General features: G+C 44.9%; 1 protein-coding gene and 1 long non-coding RNA gene across 9 annotated transcripts in view; one reads left to right on the top strand and one right to left on the bottom strand.

Annotated features, from left to right (window-relative positions):
* LOC148977567 (uncharacterized) overlaps positions 1-18,198 on the bottom strand; it is a 214,203-nt gene that overhangs the window by 31,429 nt on the left and 164,576 nt on the right. For all 5 annotated transcript variants that reach the window (XR_016169701.1, XR_016169698.1, XR_016169699.1 and 2 more), the window contains 2 exons: positions 14,808-15,038; positions 14,319-14,506 (listed from right to left, as the gene is read on the bottom strand). This is a non-coding gene — a long non-coding RNA (uncharacterized LOC148977567). The remainder of the gene's footprint in view (positions 1-14,318; positions 14,507-14,807; positions 15,039-18,198) is intronic.
* pcdh19 (protocadherin 19) overlaps positions 1-18,198 on the top strand; it is a 63,947-nt gene that overhangs the window by 36,753 nt on the left and 8,996 nt on the right. The window lies entirely within an intron of this gene.

Raw genomic sequence — 18,198 nt, 5'->3', positions numbered from 1 at the left:
CAATTAGTATGTCTCATCATGACTACAGTTTAAGCTGTTGTAGACGTCTCTCTGTAAGGGAAATTAATATACAGTATAGGACTCATAAAATGCACTCTGACATACCCTCGAGCTCGGCACTTACATAATTGGACACAACTAGAAAAATGTACAGAGAATGTTTCAAATAGATGAAGCTTTTCCAGGTCAGCCATTTTATCATTAGCAAAGCTCTTATCTGCTCATGAGCAAGCAAACATTGAAAATAAAGGATAGCAGATAAGCATAATGAGCACACACTTCAACGGTGCTGTCATCGGTTTTAACCAAATCCATTGGACGGTGACAAATATCAGATACTAATGTCATTTTGAGGCATGTCTTCTATCATATTATTCTGCAGCAGTTACTGGCTTCTTTACAATGGAAAGCAATGCAGTGAACAGACGACTTTCATTTGAGTCCTTTAAAAGTCTATGATCGCAGACGTATCAAAGCCTGTTTATAATTATGAAATTAACTGACAATGGACGTTATTATGCAGAAATATGATGGAATTAATTTGCCATAACAATCTTTGTAATTGTAATTGCAACTGTTCCGGAAATACAAAAAAAAAAAAAAAAATCTGTTTTTGTTGAAACTATCAACTCACATTATTTTTAAAAAGAAAAACATGTTTAACAGCAACATTCCTAGTGAAAAACTACATTACCCACTATTCTGCAAAATAAATAAATAAATTAAATCAAAATTAGGATGGATAGTTTTACATTTATTTAAACAAATAGTTTTACATTTATTCATAATTGATTTATTTTATTGTCATTAGCAAAGCTTCATAGGCAGTGTTGTGCCTGAATGCGCTCCATGAACGAACGCATTCATATACATTTTATTCATATATATATATATATATTAAAAAGAAGCTTGCAAAATATGGAAAAAAAGTACTATGAACTAGTTCATTTTTGAAGTATGAACTACAAACTGAACTAGTTCATTTTAAAATGTGTGAACTTAACTTTGAACTCAACACTATTCATAGGATTGTAGTTTCTTCTCCTTATTCATTTTTTTCCTCAGAGTTCGCGTTTTGTGATTCACCTCGTTGCTTGTTGGTTTGGTTCATGGCTCATAACTCTTTACAATCCATATGGGAAACTACATCTGGAGCCAAGGCTACTAAAAAATAGGGCAGGAACTGTTGTACTTTATTGTATTACTAAACCTGACTCACTGACTAAATTGGCTAAAAACAATTTAATCTCTCAAACCCAAGATGAAACGGCTTCATTAATCTCAGGTGGACTGTTTGCCGAAAGTTCTGATGGATCCTCACGTTTAGAGGCTCTTTATAAAAGGGTTTGGTATTAGTGTAATAAATTTACACGATCATAGATTCCCTAAAAACAACCGAATTTCCAGCTAGGAAAAAGACACACTCATTCACCAAGACATTAAGGCATACAGCAGTTGTAGTGGGGATACCTCTGATCTACCCTTTAACTGTTTTAGTACAGTGAAACAAGTTTAAACTGCAATTGCCAAAGGACATAAACAGCGAGTCTGGATATAAAGACTCTCCTTTGTTTCCCCCTTTTGCTTTTGTTTTTATGTTTTTTTTTTTTTACCCTCATTCTTTCTGGAAACAAACAGAGGCAGGAAGTTGAGGGATAGTAAGCTCCCTTCTGTCTCGTTCCCCAGGCTCCCTTGCAGTGTAAATGTTTATGATTCACGCAGCTCTTTGAAAAGTTAACGTTTGCACCAGGGACACAGTGTTACCTCCGATTTAAAATGGCTCCTCCCCAACTTCTCTTCCATTGTGAGATCTAGTGTGAGAACGGAGGAAAAAAGCCCTCATAGGACTACAGTCTCTTAATACACAATACACAAACTTCCTCAGGGGTGCTTCCTTCATAGCCTTTTTATTATATTACCAGGATCTATGTCTATTTCCTGCAGTTTGCACTCCTTTTCTTTCAAGAATACAGGAATTTATGGAGGCTTCTATGGCACACAGCATTGCACTTATAGGGAGATGGTGTGTTCTTGACAGGAAAGCGTAGGAGATTGGGCTAATGCTACTGTACCAGGGTTGTGGTGGTCAAGAGGCAAGACTAATGGTTGAATTAGGGCAGAATTACCTACAGTGCTCAGTCACTGACTGAAACCTTCCCTCTGTGTTTAAAGCCTCCCTGCATTGAATTATACATCAGGTTACAAGCAAAAGACTCTTGAGAATGATGGTACCTGATAGAAATAGCATACAACCATGAAATACTTCTGCATTTACTTTTCACATCCCTTCAAGAGCATTTACAGCCCCCTATGGGCCCAAACAAATCTGTGAATCTTAAGGATTGACTGCTGATTTTGCTTGTTCTAGGCCAGAGGTCTGGTTGAAGGCTATTTGTAGAGTTCCCAGTCCCACCAGACAAAATGACAGTCACCATTAAGCTCTTCTTCTCCTCGCTCTTTTTTTTCCCACCCCCAGAGGAGATTGAGGAGCTTTGGCAGCTCAATTTGCAGCTGCTGAGTTCCAGCATGTTCCACTCAGAGTGTCCCCGACCCCGGGAGTCTTTTATTCATCAATTCCTCTGTCCCCACGGGCTTGTATCTCCTCCCATGCCCCAGGATTTCACACTCCCTCCACCACCCAGTGCCCCATCAGTAGACTCTGGCTTCTAATTGATTTTGATGAAATTGATAAAAGAGTTTCCTTTTTTGTCTCCATCTCCCCCCATAGACCCCCTAACCCATCATAAACTCCTCCTCCTCAGTCACCCTCTCATTTTCTTCAACACATTACTGGCAAGGTCCTGCCAGTTTTCCTCATAATAAAATAATTGACAACTATAAACGACAGGTTTTAGACTCCAGTTTCGGTGTTTTGGGTGGACATTTTTTTTTTTTTTTTGGCATGTGGGGGGCTCGGGTCGCAGCCCGTTCTCATCCCAAGGCGTCATCTAACTGACGCTTTTGACCATGCGTCAACATTCGACGCACATAGCACCCTTTAGCGTCAATATGAGACGCGGATATATATGGGCCAGAAGGCACCCCCTAGTGGTCTAACACTAACACTACCCCACACCTAAACCTACCCATAACGGAAGTGCCATGTGCGTCGCACTTAGACGCATGGTCAAAAGCGTAAGTTAGATGATGAGAATGCATTGCAGATCGCCTAATGCAAATGCTGACAGATGTCGAATTGAAGACAGGAACAAAGAAAGACAGAGAGAGGACTCAGAGTCGGGTAAGCAAGGAGCAGAACGCAGGAGAAATCATGTCTTTGACAGGCTAGTGCGGTTTTCTCTCGACTCTGAACTAAACTGCAGCCTCAAGGGTGCATCATGACAGCTGACTTCTCATAAAAACTAATATTAACATTTGACGGAATCAGACAAATAGTATATCACTGGGTTACTGACTGATGTGAGACATAGGTACATAAATGGTTATATAATTTGGACTTACTGCATTGAATTACATTTGCATGGCATGTAATTAATGAAAATGTCATGAAAAACACATTAATCAAAATGGCACACATTTCTGCCTTCAAGAGGCTAAGTGCTGTGTTAAATTACTTAATAAAATTACTGATGAAAGTGGTCTTTAATGAAGGGTTTTCGTTTTGTCAGCGAGAATGAGGATGGAATGACAAATGCACATCATGACAATAATTAAAAATTTTCAAGGAAAGCTAACTGTTGACAAATATATGACAAGAAAAAAATAATAGTAACATTTCAATAAAGATTTTGAAAACCAATATAGAAAGAATACTATTGTTCAAATATTCCAATTATAAATTTAAATGAGATTAATAACATTTTTAATGACTTGATTTAATTGTGCATTTATTATTTTTGATTAATAAAATTATAGTTCAAGTAAAACAGACTCAAATAATGAATGTCATGATTAAATATTGCCAAAGGATCCTGTAGATCCATCAAAAGGAATAAAAGACTAAGATTTTTTTTTTAAAAAAGAGCATCGGCTGTGTGTGATGTTATGTCTTAAAAACACAAGCTGGGCAGAGCCCAACAGAACGCGATTATTGGCCTGGTCCATCTATGTGTAAAATAGACTAGCGATTAACAAATAGCACAGACAGAGTGCCTGTGTGAACGTTCTCTTAAACGTGCTGTTTACTTTCCTGCAGTAAAGCCTTTTTCTTTCTATAAGGTGTCAGAGTATTACTGCAAGGTGTTATAGCTTAGCTCTCCAGCGGTTACCTTCATAACATTGTGTAAAAATGAGGAAATTAATCATGTTTTTATTCAATGCTTTTGCGCCATACTCTGGCAGATAGGCCTTGAGATCGTTCTCTTTGAAGGTGTGTGCCTTCCTCTCAAAAACATGAAAACATCTCAGACAATCACATAACTCTTGATAGCACTGCTCTGCCTTGAACCCACAATCTCCAAAACCCTTCTTCTGAATATTCGCAACGGGGTTTAATCAGCTCAAGAGGGGGGCTTCTTATCTTTCTGCACTTGTTATGGGAAGCTTATTGAACAAATCAGAGGGGGTAAAAAAGGAGCGGTTCATTATTTCCAGGGTTGGCAATGAGGTTGATGTATCTCATTGTGAACCCTCAGTTGACAGCTCATTTTCCAGACAATCCTAGCTTTGATTCACGGAAGGCGAGAAAGAGAGCGGGACGGTGAGGAAAAGACGGCTCAGAATTCCATTGCGCATTCAGGACCAATGCTTGCGGCTGTGTGTTAATAATCTCCTCAGAAAACAGGCGGAATCCCAATTGTTTGTTGAACACGTATGTAACTGGGTGCAATTCTGCGCAGATGGGATGCTGAGAGATTGGCCTTGTGCATGACACAGAGGAGAAGATTAAGGCAAGGTAATGTGCTGTTTGATAGTCACGGTGAGAAAGAACTGTTGCTCTTCAATCTCAAGTCAATTTGGGAGACTAAAAGGAAGGAGAAATGAAAAAGTGTGCATCTAAGAGTTAATGAGAGAGGGGCTTTGCAAAAGAAAAAGCAATGAGTGAGGGTTTTTTCCGGATAGATGGATAGGTCAGCTCAAACGCGGTGCCATGTTGTCTGCAGTGTGCCAAATTATGCTGTCCTGATTGATCTCTGTTTTCGGAGAGTTGTCTTTAACGACGCTGGATTTCTTTGCCACACACCTTTCATTCTCATGTCCATCTGTTCCATACACTCCTGGTCCTTCCTGACTCATGACCCTTATCCAAACCCACATCTCTCTCTCTCGCAGTCATAAAAAAATCCACAAGTAACAAAGCCCGGGGGCAAAGCATCCTCTAGGGTGCATAAGGGAAAATGAAGCTAACCACATTGCCTCCCCAGCACTGCTCTAACCGGAATGTAACTAATAGTGAGGTGAGACAAAGTCCATCCCAGTGGAGGGCTCTTGGACTGTAATGGGCTCATCGTAACAACTGTTACTGGGGTGCCCAGATCTTAAAATAAGCATTTCTTGCAACCCGTCCTACATTCTTTTACCCGGGTGGGATAGAGCATGGCTCAATAATAAGGATGGCACTGGCCAGCGTCAGAGATTTGGTCAATTGTTGGGATCGCAACTTGCCAGTGCTGCGCTGTCACTGAAAGGTTTGCATTCACTAATCTTTTACATTCATTTTCATGCCTTGTGAATCTACACTTTTTATGGAGATATATTACATTGTATCTATTTCCAGTTTGTTGCAAATTCTCATTTTTCAAAGAAACAAATACAAAACATATATGTTTTAATAAATAAAACAGATGTGTAGAAACGTTCCCATTAATGTAATAAAGAACAACACATTCTCATCCTAGGGCGACAATTTTGACCATGCGTCTAAATCTGACGCATATGGCAAACTTTAGTGTTAGTTAGATGACGTGGGTAGGTTTAGGTCTGGGGTAGGGTTAGGGTTAGACCACTAGGAGGCGCGTCTTATATTGACGCTATGTGCGTCGGATGTTGACGCATGGTCAAAAGCATCAGTTAGATGACGCCTTGGGATGAGAAAGAAACATTAGAAAAATCAAATACAGAGAACTAGGAAATTTATCCAATCGGCAGAATCCCATCAGCACCGATCCCGAGCTGAACCAGACTCTCATCCTCACAGCCGCTCTGTTTGACAGGGATTGAATTGGACTGTGTGGCGAGTGCTGGCAAAAAGTGAGACTCGATCTGTAGGCAGTTGGTTTAATAGATGGCAGGATGAGATCCCTGCTGGCATGAAGCCCACAGCACCAACTGCAAGTCCGACTCAACTCCATTAACTCCCATTAGATTTGCTCAACTAGCTTCACTGAAACTCGACATTCCTGATTTACGCTTATGGACAAAACGTCTCGGGTTATGACTATAACCCTTGTTCCCTGAGAAGGGAACGAGACACTGCGTCGATAAAATCGACTCTTTGGGGACGCTCCCTAAGCGTGCGCCTCTGAAGTATGAATGAAACTAATCCAATCCTGATTGGTGTTGCGTCGTGACGTAACATGTGACGGCATACCCGGAAGTATAAAAGTGACGCTGTCACAACACACACTAGCCTCGCGATGAAGCAAGACGCTCAAGGGTCTGAAAAGGGGGCGTGGCAACACGACGCAGTGTCTCGTTCCCTTCTCAGGGAACAAGGGTTATAGTCATAACCCGAGACGTTCCCTATCGAGGGAACTCAACACTGCGTCGATAAAATCGACTCTTTGGGGAACGAGTACCCACTAGGCCACGCACCGAACAGACCCGCCCCAGAGTGAAACTGATTAGGCACTCAGCAAGGGCCAAGTACGTGTGCACCGGGCGTACTGGGAAGGCTGAGACTGTAAAACCTGATGAAAGTATGCGGGGTAGCCCAGCCGGCTGCCTCACAAATCTCCTGCAGAGGTACTCCCGACAGAAGGGCCCTAGAGGAAGCCATGCCTCTAGTCGAGTGAGCCCTTAAGGCCAAAGGTGAAGGAACCCCACGCACCTTGTAAGCCTCAGTAATAGACTGGACAATCCAGTTACTTATAGTTTGTTTGGTCGCCGGGAGCCCCCTCTTAGGTGACCCAAAGCATACTAACAACTGGTCAGATCTTCTCCAAGAAGCAGACTTTTCCAAGTATACACTCAAAGCTCTGACGGGGCAGAGCAAGTGAAGCCTCTCTTCTCCCGCCGACACATGAGGTGGAGGATGGAATGCCTGAAGGACTACAGAGCGAGCCGTACTCGAAGGAACTTTAGGCACGTAGCCCGGACTCGGGTGCAAAAAGGCCTTTACTTTGCCAGGGGCAAACTCCAAGCAAGCTGGCGTTACCGCCAGGGCCTGGAGATCTCCCACCCTCTTAAGAGAGGTAATCGCTAAGAGAAAGACCATTTTCAGCGTTAAGTCCTTAGGCGAAGCCGACTCTAAAGGTTCGAAGGGAGCGAGGGACAACCCTTCCAGAACTATTGCCAGATCCCAGGCAGGCACCCTGGACCTGATCGCCGGCCTCATCCTCCAAGCACCACGGAGAAACCTAATGACCAATTGGTGCCTCCCCAGAGGTCCACCCTCTACTGGCGCGTGGAAAGCCGAAACGGCAGCCACGTACACCTTAAGAGTGGACGGGGAGAGACCCGCAGAGAAACGATCCTGAAGGAATTCCAGAACTGAAGCCACTGGGCAGTTTACTGGATCCAACCTTCGTTCTCCACACCAAGTGTGAAACACCTTCCACTTGAGGCCATATAATCTCCTGGTAGATGGGGCCCTAGAGCTAAGTATGGTTTCAACCACCTCAGCTGATAAGCCAGCATTTAGGTACTGAACCCCCTCAGAGGCCAGACCCACAGCTTCCACAACTCTGGGCGAGGGTGGAAGATTGTGCCCTCCGCCTGAGACAATAGATCCCTCCTCAGAGGAATCGGCCATGGCGGAGCTATGAGGAGTGATATTATATCCGAGAACCATACTCGTGTCGGCCATCTCGGGGCAACCAGAAGTAGACTGATGCCCTCTTGACGGACCCTCTCCAGGACCCCTGGGAGCAGAGCGATCGGGGGGAAAGCATACAGGCGAAGCCTCGGCCAAGCCTGTACCATGGCATCCAACCCCAGCGGGGCTGGATGTGAGAGGGAGAACCAAAGTGGACAGTGGGACGTCTCTCGAGACGCAAACAGATCCACTTCCATCGGTCCGAACCTCTCCCCTATCGACTTCACCACATCCGGATGAAGTCTCCATTCCCCGGGCCTCAGCCCCTGCCTCGACAGGATGTCTGCTCCCCGATTCTGAACCCCTGGGATATACATTGCCCTTATTGACAATATCTTTCCCTGGGACCAAAGGATAATCTGATGCGCCAGTTTGCACAGAGGGCGCGATCTGAGTCCCCCCTGTCGGTTCAGATAGGCCACCACTGACGTATTGTCCGTCCGTATAAGGACGTGGCGACCCTCGATGTCTGGGAGGAAGCTCCTCAAAGCCTTGAATACCGCCATCATCTCCAGGCAATTTATATGCCAAGTGCGATGATGGTCCTGCCACAGACCCCTGGTAAAGCGGCCGTCCATGACCGCGCCCCAGCCCGTAAGGGAGGCGTCTGTCGAAACGGTTTCCCGGCGACATGACACCCCCAACACTGGCCCTTGGGATAGGAACCAAGGCTTCTTCCATATTTGCAGAGACTGAAGGCACTTGCGCGTTACTCTGATCATACGGAACAGATTTCCTTTGGGTGAGAACCCCTTGGTCTTCAACCACCACTGGAGGGGCCTCATGTGAAGGAGGCCCAGAGGAATAATGTTGGATGCCGCTGCCATGAGGCCCAGCATCCTTTGAAAGTGTTTCACAGTGACGGCCTGACCTAGCCTCACCCTGGACACCATCGCCAGAATTGACTCGATACGTGCGGGAGACATACGTGCCTGCATTGTAATCAAGTTCCACACGACTCCCAAAAAGGTCGTGCCCTGGGACGGTTCTAGCACACTCTTCTTCAAATTGAGTCTTAACCCCAATTTTTGAATATGGCCAAGAACGACATCTCGATGCCGAACTGCCATCTCCCGAGACTGGGCCAAAATAAGCCAGTCGTCGAGATAATTCAATACGCGAATCCCCTGAAGTCTCAGTGGAGCAAGGGCCACGTCCATACACTTGGTAAATGTGCGGGGAGAGAGTGCTAGGCCGAACGGAAGAACCCGATATTGGTATGCTTCGCCCCCGAAAGCGAACCTCAGGTACCTCCTGTGACAAGGAAGGATGGAGATGTGAAAATAGGCGTCTTTCAGATCTATCGTGACAAACCAGTCCTCGGATCTGATTTGACTCACGATTGTTGGAATGGTCAACATTCTGAATTTGAACTTTCTCAGAGACCGGTTCAACACCCTGAGATCCAAAATTGGCCTTAACCCCCCATCCTTCTTTGGAACTATAAAGTACCGGCTGTAAAACCCGGACTCCCTGTCTACCGGAAGAACACGTTCTATGGCTCCTTTCGACAGCAGAGTCTGTACTTCTTGTTCCAGCACCTGAGCCTGCTCTGGGACCACCGCAGTGAGCACCACCCCAGAGAACTTGGGGGGGCGGTGCGCGAACTGCAGTCTGTACCCAACTCGTATTATCTGCAGGACCCATGGAGATATGTTGGGAAGATGATACCATCCCTCTACAAAATCTGCTAAGGGTACCAGCCTCTCGAGGCTGGCCTCTGGTGTCTTTTCGCTGGAAATTGATGCGGCCCGAAGCGCTGTTAACGGCGGACCTGCATCTTTTCCTAGAGGGCCCCGTTGTGAGAACAACCTCGGTTGTCTCACTGCGGAGGGGGCAGCCCTCTGAAGTCCTGCCTTGGCTAGGACCTCTTTTCCGAAGTCCTCTTAGCTTGAATGACGTCCCTCAGGTCGCCCCTCTGGCTGGAGGACTTCGGTTTTTGGGAGCGTTTCCTCTGTTGCCAAGACCCCGGAGGGGGGGCTCTAGAGGAAACGCTCTCCTTCTGCTCTGCCCTGTGGGAGGAGCTGGCTGATGGCTGGGGCTGCTTGCTTTGCCCCCCCCTACTAGATTTGGCCTTCGCTTTCCGGGGGAGGTACTGCTGGAACGCCGCAGATTGTTTTCTCGACTCCTGAAACCTGTCGACAACCGAATTAACGGCGTCGCCGAACAGGCCAGAAGCCGAAAGCGGCGCATCCAGCAGGAAGGACCTATCCTTTTCTTTAATACCGGATAAGTTCAGCCACAGATGCCTCTCCGTGGCCACCATGGCCGCCATAGAGCGGCCAATAGCGCTGGCCGCTTCCCTAGTGGCCCGGAGAGACAAATCTGCGGCCTTCCTCAACTCCGCGACATCTTCAGGAGTAGGCCCCTCCCCCTCATCCAAATCTTTCAGGAGGTCGGCCTGGTATGCCTGCAAAATCGCCATTGAGTGCAGACACGAACCAGCCCGACCCGCCGCCATGTAAGCCCTGCCCACCAATGCAGATGTCTCTCTGCAGGGCTTACTAGGCAACACCGGGGTCTTTAGGGAAGACGCCGATTCGGGAGAGAGATAGCTCGCTAAAGCCTCCTCCACCTTCGGCATCTTCCCATATCCCATATCTCGAGCCCCCATAACATTGCTGTAATCTATTACATTGGGACTCGAAATACGGGACGAATGCGGTCTTTCCCACGTTCTCGAGATCTCTTTATGGAGATCAGGGAAAAACGGCAGACCCCGGCGGTGAGGCTGTGACCTGCGCTGCAGGTAACGCTCGTCCATTTTACTGGTGACTTGCGTTTCCTGCTCATGTTGTGGCCAGCTGATGTTTAGTCTGGCCACAGCGCGTGTCACAACCTCCACCAGCTCCTCATAACCCAGGCCGCGTGATGGCGTGCTGAGATCACGGTCGTCCGCATCGATGCTGAGCACGTCCCCTTCCTCAGAAGTAGACAGCTCAAGCACCGGGACCTGATCGCGGGTAGGAGAAACCGCAGCGCGGGCTCCCACACCACTCTCAGAGGCTGCGGGATCAGCCGATGGCGAGCGAGAAAATGCCTCAGCATTCTCACTCTCCTCCGCCAGATCCCGCTGCGAACCCCAGGATCTCAGTCGCCGCATCGCCTCGACATATGCGGGACCGGAACCCTGGGGAACGCGAGCCTGACCGTGCTCGTCAAAGCACGCCAGCCGGGAGCGCAGCACTCTAATAGGCAAAGCCTCACACATTTCACAAGCAGCCCCCTCGAGAGCTGCCCGTGCGTGCTGCACTCCCAAACAATACACACAGAGAGAGTGTGCGTCCCCACCCGTGATGTAACGAGGACAGGGATGCACACACCTCTTGAATTGTTCACTGGCCATACTTTCTTTCAATAATAAGACAACAACACCAAATAAGACAGACAGTTTCAACATAAAGCGCTTGCTGAAGAGCGAAAGCTAGTGTGTGTTGTGACAGCGTCACTTTTATACTTCCGGGTATGCCGTCACATGTTACGTCACGACGCAACACCAATCAGGATTGGATTAGTTTCATTCATACTTCAGAGGCGCACGCTTAGGGAGCGTCCCCAAAGAGTCGATTTTATCGACGCAGTGTTGAGTTCCCTCGATAGGGAACTACATGCGCGCACACTGAAATGCATGCTGATTAAAAAAAAAGCGTACTGCCCTCACAAAACACACCCACGCTTATACAAACAGGATAATCAGTTGCAAACATTATTTACTTGAGCAAATGTCAATTTTGTATTTTTTTCTAGAACCGCCGGGGTTCGCTCACTCAAGGAAAGATTACGAATAAACTGCAGCAGTAAAGGGGGAAAAAATTCAGCTGTCTTCTGACAAGTACATTGTACCCGGCAGTTTTCTGTCCAGAATACAAAGAGACATTTATCACTGCAGCTGGGTAGAAAAGAGAGGGGGGTATGAGCGAGAAAAGAGAGAGGAGAAAAATATACAAGGAAGAACTGGCTGCTATGTCACTGCGGCAGTGCGAGAATTTAACTTCTTTTAATTTATAATTTAACCCCCTTCCTATTAACGCAGCATGTGTTTGAGTGAATAGAAGCCATCCTCCATTCCCTTTCCCTGCTATATTTCCTGTTTTGTCTTTATAGAACCCGCTTTGGCATCGCATTTTTCCTGTATTACGACTTCTGAATCGTAACACTAAAATGACGCCTTCTGCTCATCCGTGGTAATTACAGCCATTACGAAAAGGTTAAAACCCAGGGCAGCTGCCCTTGCTGTATCCTGTCACTCTGATGGATATTCATTTGCCCTGGTGTAAACATAAATGATCGGCTGAAATGCATACGCAGACCTACCATCAAAGCAATGACTGTGCTGTTGGTAACAACTGACTCTGAGTTCACAGGGAAGGATGCAATCATAGTCACTGCTTCATCCCTCTGTCCTCACTGCATCCTCCCTCACTCCATTGCAGATGATTTCAGCGGGTAAAAATTGAGTTCAGTTTCCTCTTGCATAAAAATGACAGATTATCAGCTATTGATGAAAGATTAAAGTCAGGAACTGGTAAGTGAGATCAGTTGCGGCCCCAAACCCGGGAGTCTCCCCACTTTGCCCAAAGGCGTTATCTCTGTATAATGTCAGCTTCACAAAGGAGAAAACCTCAGCAACCCTTTTGCGTGCAAATACCCTCCTTTCTTTCCCTCAAAGCGGTCAGCTCTCCCCAGAGCTTAAGCAATCATTTTCCTCAGAGGAAAAAAAGGCAGTGTGGCTTGCATTCTGAGTGTGCCACTGCAACAGACTTTGTTTTCCTACGTGCCGCCCCTACGGTCTGTTTTCGAGGCTTCCAAAAAGAGGAGATTGAACTCAATCACTCCATCCTCTGGGTAGCCAATTAACCTTCACGGTTTTAGGGCCCTTGCCCCCAACCCCTTAAAAAAGGAGTATAAAAACTAATGGGGGAGGCTGGCTGTTAAGTTTAATGGGAGACAGGGAGGCCTCAAAATGGTTTTTTTAATGATGCTTCCCTGCTCTCATCCACTATCCATTAAAGAGTAGGCTGGAATAGGCTGCTGCACTGCAAGACAAGAGATCAACACAATCAAATGGGCCAAACATCACAGTGGGGGCTCAGACCCTTTGATAAAGGATAATGTGCAATCTTGCTCATCATTTTGGTCACATTAACATCACACAAGGTCTAAAAAGGCAGCCTAATATGTCTCCATCCAAATCTACACCGTCACTTACACAGATTCGCATTGGTGATAAATGTCTAATTTAATCTCTGGCCTTTATGGGAACATTCGCTTCCATGTAGAGCTCCTCTCCTGGGCTTTGCTTCTGATCCTCAAGCAAGACCAGGGGTTATTTTGCTTCAACACCTGTGTTGAACTTCAGTAAGGGTCAGTAAGATTTTTAATGTTTTTGAAAGATGCATCTTATGCACCTCGCCAAAACAGCATTACAAATGTTTTCACTGTCACTTTTGATCAATTTAATATGTCCCTACTGGATAAAAAAATGCTGAATGGTAGAGCAGGTCCACGAAAATAAATAAAAAGATAAATGATCAATTAGTTCTGCTAGCATAATAGCAGATGTCATGTTTGCAGATGCCACTTGGATTAATATGCTTGAATTAAATTCATACCTTTTTAAGTGTAACCAAGTGTCCTACTACTTTCTGGGGCTACTCTTCATGCCAAATTCAAGCTGCCCACCCCTGCAGTCCAGTTCTGCCCCAGTTGAGCTGGAATTGTCAAAAGAGAACAAGAGGTGACTGGGGACTGTCAGTAAGGCTTCTTAAGACTAGTGACTTTCTCTGTACTTGGTCTTATTATTCTGTCATAGATAAGGGCATTTAATGTCACGGCCCCGCATGTGGCCAAGAGTGGGCACCAAGGAAATCCAATTAACTTCAACCACAGCAACACTGCCCACATTGTGCCTTTCGCAATCCCACCCACCCCTCTGGCAAAACCGGGTGCCTTCCATCGCCAATGACACACTAACTTCCTTTGACTCAACTCGATGCTGTTTTTCTTCTTGTTCGCAATCTCAGGGTTTTCACTGAGGAATACGCCCCACTGCTTGAGTCTCAGTAAGTGACTCATGCTTTCTTTAAGGTAAGCTTTTGCTGCATATAGATGAGCAATCACATATGTGCCCTGCTCCGTCTGGCTGCGACTCAAGGCAAGGTGTTCTGCCATTTCAGTTGCAGTGTCGCTCCGCCTGTCAATTTTACTCAGCATTACACCTTTTTTTTTTTGTAATGGTTGGCCAGAGCTGCTGTTTTGGGCATGTGGGGAGTGAAAACTCTTGAAATAGTAATAAAAAGGGAGACTATAAGTGTCCATAGGGATGTGAGAACAAAACAGGGTGTGGCGTCACTGGTGCGAGGCCAGATGGTTACCGACTTACTGTGGCCGGACCTGGATTTCAATGCTGGATATTACTTCTGTGGTACAGTAAGCATCAGGTAAGCCAGCAGGGCTCCTCCTCTTGGCTGCTGATTCTTGTCATGCCGGGCAATGATGACTTGATGGAATGTTGTTCTTTCATTACAGGTAGCACTTTCCAAACCGTCGTCATTTGTGTTGGAAAATCAACTGTGAAAAATAAAGACGAATGGAAAGTTAACAAGCAGTCAGACCGCGCAGTCTCTCTGCATTATCTGAAAAGAAAGAATGTGAAAGAAGGAGAGAGGCAGAAGGGGCGTGCGGTAAATAACGAGGGAGTCAGTTAAAAGAAAGTAGGAGAAAGAGGCAGACATGGCCATGAAGAAGAGAGTGAGAGACAGAAGAAGAGCAAGACAAAAGAATGAAAGAAAGCGAACGAGATAGGCCAGCTTGAAAAACAAGATAAAACGGAATATAAAACGCATAGCCAAGCCTGACACAGTGAACATGCCTGAATGAGAAGACACACTGCATTAATTATGTAACACAGTCTATGCAAGCAGGCCGCTCACACACGTCTCGCAGGGGATGACAGTCTGGAGATATTAGTATTCGGTTGACGCAGTTGGGCCCAGCTGTTGAAGAGAAGACACACTGATTTTATGCACTCGGGTTGCTTTGTGTCCAGGTACGTTTCTGTCAGTCTTAGCTTGACAGGAACAGGCCATCGGCTTTATTCCCACTGAAAAAAAAAATAGCACAATAGAAGGAAAATGAAGCAATAGCAGTTGGTGGAAAAGGATATTAAGATTTGAAAGTTTGTCTTTGAATCCTTTTTGGATTTAAATTGCCACTTCTGTTTTGGTCAATTCATGAATCGGATTTTGATTAACATATATATTTATATACACTACCTTTAAAAAGTTTGAGGTCGATTCACTTGAATCCTTTATTCAGCAACGATGCATTGAAGTGATCAAAAGTTACAGTGGAGACGTTACAAATGATTTCTACTTGAAATAAATGTTCTCATCATCAAAGAATTCGCAAAAATATTAGGCAGCACAACTCTTTTCAACTTTATAAGCAATATTTATTGAGCAACGAATCAGCATTAGAATGACTTTGAAGGATCATGTGACACTAAAGACTTATACCAAAGAGTAATGGTAAAATTACATTTTAAAACATATTAAAATTCGAAAACGGTTAATTTAAATTATTTTAAAATTCCACAATGTTTAGTGTTTTTACTGTATTTCTAAATCAAATAAATGCAACTGTGGTGAGCACAATAGACTCCCCCTCCACAAACCTTTGAAAAGTATGAATATATATATATATATATATATATATATATATATATATATATATATATATATATATTGCAATGAATTGTTCTTTTTATTTTTATGAGCTCAAATGCAAGCAGTAATTGAATGAAGAACTTAAAAGAATGAAGGTCAAGAGAGACAGATAAATAGAAGGAAAATTGTACATTCATCCACCCACAAATCTATTTTTGCCACCCCTGCCTTGAAGCAAGTTGCATATTCTAGGCTGGATCCTTTATGAATAGCAAATAAAGCCCTAATAGAAGAATATCTCATAGACTTGCTTCAAGAAAAGAGGCTGGCCTGCAGATTTCAGAAGGGTTCACTGACTTCGGCAATGTGCTTCTCACAGATGATTTAATTTGCTGCAGCCAATGAGTATGCGTCCTCCTTTACACCCCCCACCTCCCCACCCAAACCCTTAACCCCCAAAGCCCAGCCCATCCCCTCACAGATGTAATTTACTGTCTGCTTTGTCCCTCTCGCTCCTCTCAGACTCAAGGGTTTCTGAGTAAATTAGCTACATTGCTCGGTCAAGCTTAACTACAGAATACAGCATTTTTAACAGAGTATTTAAAGATGTCCTCCACAAACCAATCTTTTTGGAAAAGAAGAGCCGGCTCTTGTGACTGGCTGCCTTAGGGTGCGTGACTTGGTGGCTGCCAGATCTATGAGTCAGGTTAATTTGGGACTGCCATCATCAAGAAAACTCTAGGGTCGAGTACCACTACAATGGCTTTCTCTGTGCTCTTCCAGAACTAATAAGCGAATCTGTCATTCCCAAACCCAGAGAAATAATATCCTGTTTTCTGTCAGATATCCCCCATGTTTTATAATGGTGGGCTCTAAGAGGTTTCTTCACCCTATATTAGCATGCTATCTACTTCTCAGGCCATGACATTATCCAGCGGAGAGCTATACGGGTGCAGTGGCACGGCAACGGGGAGATGACATCGGTTTCTGGTCATCCTCGAGGGATTCTAGCCCATTAGTTCAGTTCAACTCCTTGTAACGGCTCTGAAGCGTTCTATAAAATAGAGAGCAGAAAGACAGTAACTGCATCCTCCAAAATCAACCTTTTAATTTCAGTGGTTAAATTAAATCAGATATACTGTTGACAATAAACTATTCTTAAGATCCCTTACCCACAAGATGTCACATTGATACTTTCAGCCAGGTAAGGATTTTTAAGGATGGATCACAAAGGAGAATATAAACAGGATTTGTAACAATTATATCGTAGTGCTTTTGCAAACAAATAATGCTACTAAACCATCCCTCACCATAAAGTAAAGAAATATTCTACATGTGTGAGGCACATGCTAAGCTCATTACCACTGCATCAAGTAGTCTATTTGCTAGCCTTCTCCCACATAAAGCAGCTCATTTTTGCTTCAAAGTGATTCATAACACAGCATCACAGTGTCTTTTTCCCTCATGTAGTTACACAGCTGTTAAGCAGATACTGTTTGTATCTATACACTGCATTGTTTGTCAGTGCCAGTTTAGAAATGCATTCTTTAACTAGGACCAGCCACAGAGGTTCTGATGGGGCAGGCATTGAGGTGGAAAGAGCTGTGCAACTAATTCACACAAAGGCATCGGTCAAAAAAAAAAAAAGAACGTTGCAGAAGTAAACCACAGATATAAGTTAAGCTGTCAGTCTGTGTTTGAGATTATAGGAGCGCAGGTGGCTTCACTGAGGAGACTGGCTGTCAGACACACTTACCAGAGTGGGATAGACCGAACCCTGATTTACTTCCTGATAAATTGACTGGTACTAATGTTAAGACACAGAAGTGGGCACAGGGAGCCCTTGATTTGCCATCCGTTTGACAGTCCTTAACAAGACTAAGCAGCAGGTATAATATCCTCAATAATTAATATCCGAGGATATCAAGGTCACTTTCCTGAAGGAGTCGCAGAAATTGAAGGGACAAGACAGAGAAAAGCAGATGTACAGGTGTAATACAGAAACTACTCTTCCAAATGGTGTGAAAGAGGGAGGGGAAAAAAAAAAGAGAAAGACAGGGAGCAAGCAGATGGAGTGAGAATCTTGGAGAGCTGCTCTAGATGGCAAGGTCTCTCCACTGAGTGCCGTCTTCGTGGCTCAGTGACGCATCCTCCTCCACTGTTTGTAAAAAACAAGACCATCACACTCCATCTTGTGGTCCCGCAGGGCTGAGGGCTCGCGGCTGATTTATGGTGCACAGACTGAATTGCCTGGCTGGGATGACAGCAGCACTTGGACTTTCCCTCGTGGGAAGCCCCCAGCGTCTGCCTGGCTTGTCGTAGCCTGTGCATGGCAGCTTGCGATAGTGTTAGAGTGGAGACAACACGACCCCCATCCTGGACGACGCGCTGCAATGTCACCCAGGACCTCCCGGTCACTTCCTGTGCCTCCAGAGAATGAGATGTGAATGAGATCAACTAGAGTTGCATGACATTTCTCTCATATATCAAGTCTCTCATATAGCCAAATGAACATGGCACACAGTTTAAAGTGCAACCTATTGAAAGGTCCAGCAATAATAAATAAATAATAAGTGAGATAATAAATTAAATTAA

Source organism: Pimephales promelas, chromosome 9 (assembly GCF_988280905.1).
Source record: "Pimephales promelas chromosome 9, fPimPro1.hap1.1, whole genome shotgun sequence".
NCBI lineage: Eukaryota > Metazoa > Chordata > Actinopteri > Cypriniformes > Leuciscidae > Pimephales > Pimephales promelas.
This window is presented reverse-complemented; position numbering and strand designations above follow the sequence as displayed.